At 45.4% G+C, this 2,516-nt stretch overlaps 1 pseudogene; it reads right to left on the bottom strand.

Moving 5' to 3' along the window:
• Nucleotides 1-348: 348 nt before the first annotated feature.
• On the bottom strand, nt 349-2,240 carry LOC141566254 (eukaryotic translation initiation factor 3 subunit L pseudogene; annotated as a pseudogene).
• Between the last annotated feature and the right edge of the window lie 276 nt (nt 2,241-2,516).

The raw sequence follows: 2,516 nt of genomic DNA, 5'->3' as shown, positions 1-2,516 counted from the left end.
ATTCTGAATGATTTACCTATTCTCAGTAATACAATGATTCAAAACAAATCTGAGGTACTTAATAAAAAAAAAGAAAAGAAAAGAAAAAAAAAGCTATCTACCTCCAGAGAATGGATGGAGTCTGAATGAAGATCAAAACATATCTTTTCGTAAGCTTATTTTTCTTGGTTTGTGTTTTATTTCACAACACAAATAAAATGGAAATAACTATTATGTGACTGCCCATGTATAATCTGTATCAAATTATTTTGCCTTATTAAAGTAAGAAAGAAGGATGAGATAGAGACTGTGAAGTTCAAAGTTTATGAGCTTTTTAATGAGTACTTAAATAAATTATGTGTAATTAGAAAAAAATTCCCCCCAATTTTTTTTTTTTTTGAGGCTATCTATCTTCCTGGAATTTATTTAAATGTTTGACTCCAGCAAGGAAGGCCTGCTGGTCTGGATCAAAAGGCAAGAACACGACGAGATGAAGAGCATGTTCTATCCCTGAGACGTCAGCATCTGCAGGAATTCTGGATAAATGTGGCGAAAGATGGGGCACCCTCAGGGTCTCTGGCCCCTCTTCTTTAGGGTTCGATTGAGCTCCTCAAATTTATGGATCTGTCGGATGAAGAAGTCTCCATAGCGACGGGCCACCTTAGTATCGGCGATGTGGATCATGTCCTTGTAGATGTAGAAGTCCACCTCTGAGGCCGACTGGAACTCCCCATCCAGAGCCGAGATGCCACTGGTCCACACCAGGTTCTTCATCTTGTGCTTGAAGACCAAGAGCTGGATGCGGAACTCCTGCTCAGTAGGTCCAGGAAGCCAGCCAGCTTGGCCACGGGCATGGTGGTATAGACATTCAGGAAACTGCAGATGGTGGAGAGCTGGGCCTGCTGTTGCACCTCGTCCGCAAACACCTTGAGCTGCTGCAGGAAGGGCTCCTTGTGGTAGTTGGGGTGCACGTTGTTGTAGTTGGGCACCATGGGGGACAGGAACTTGGGGCAGGAGTAGCTGAAGAGCTCCTCCTACACCTGGGGGTCCCCCTCCTGCATGCGCAGCATCTTGTCTCCATACTTCTCCCGCAGCTGCAGGTGGATGCTCTCTTCAATGTGCATGGGATACTTGGTCAGGGCGATGGCCAGCAGGGCGTGCATCTGCTCATTCTGTTTGTTGATCATCTCGTACTTGTACATTATCCTCTGCAACATGCTCTTGGTCCTCTGGATGTAGAGCAGGATGTTGGCAAAGACACGGATGGCATCCTGGTATCTCCGCATCATCAAATAGGCAAAGACCACGTAGTAATAGGTGGCGACCTGGCACTCAGGCACCCGGGAATACATGCTCTTCTTGTTGAGCTCGATGTTCTCGAGTACCTTGATGGCCTGGTAGTAATCCCCCAAAAGGGAGTGCAGCTGGAGCAGCCCCACCAAGCTGAAGTAGCCGAGCATCTTGTAGAGAGAGTGCAGGCCATATTTCCCAGCCACACTCTTGGGGTCACCTCCGCTCGTGTAGACTTCTAGCTGCCGGTTGATGTTGGATTGAAGCATATTCAGGACACTGTGGACCTTCCAGATCTTGGTGTTGGAATGAAGAAAGTCGATCTCTTCTTCTGACTTCTTGGCTGTCTTGCATCGGTATTGGCTGAAAGACTGAAACTAGTAGATGAATTCATCGATGATATCCCACAGCCACTGGTTGGGCAGGCCCGTTGGCATTGAGAATGTAGTTGAAGAGGTTGCAGTAGTTGTAGTAGGATTCAAATCTCTGTTCCAAGGAAGGCCCACCACTGACTTTGGCGTAGATGTGTCTGTAATAGAGCTCCTTATACAGAATCAGGAAGAAGACTGCATCGTTGCCAACTTGTGGGGGCGATGGCCTCTGCTTCTGGCCAGGGGGTATTCTTGAAGAACCTTTCAGTCAGCTTGGTCCAGCTGTTCTCATAGATGTCCTGGATCTCACAGACCTTTTGGTCGATGACATCACTAGACACCCGGCTCGCCTGAAGCTCATAAACTTTCTGGTCGATGAGGTCGGAGACAGTTTTATGGAAATACTGAATAAAGTTCTTGATAACTTTGGGAATCACTTGGTAGGTCTGCTGCTCATAATGGCGCTCATAGGCCAGGTCCTGCCTTGGGTCTCCTGTGTGCATGTCATAGTTGCCAGGATACGCGTAGGGATCATATGCAGCCTTGTTGTCATAATCCTCAGCCGGGTAGGACATGGTGGCGGTTCAGAGTGGCGGCTCAGAGAAGGTACGAGTAAAAGTCCCCCAAAATTCTTCATAGAGTAGTTTGTTTTGTAACAACTTTTCAATTTAAGCTAATATATTCTCTCTATCTTGATTTTAAGAAAATGAAGCTATTTGAGATTATTTGACTTTTGAAAGTCATACTGGTGATGAATAACTGAGAAAGTATTCAGAATCTTATCTTTTTATTTCCAAGTTCAACATTTTATCCACTGCATCACCAAATTTTCATATACTGTGAAGATTCTTCATGGGAGATTTCTGCAAAGGATAA

The sequence above is a fragment of the Sminthopsis crassicaudata genome, chromosome 4 (assembly GCF_048593235.1).
Source record: "Sminthopsis crassicaudata isolate SCR6 chromosome 4, ASM4859323v1, whole genome shotgun sequence".
Taxonomy (NCBI): Eukaryota; Metazoa; Chordata; class Mammalia; order Dasyuromorphia; family Dasyuridae; genus Sminthopsis; species Sminthopsis crassicaudata.
This window is presented reverse-complemented; position numbering and strand designations above follow the sequence as displayed.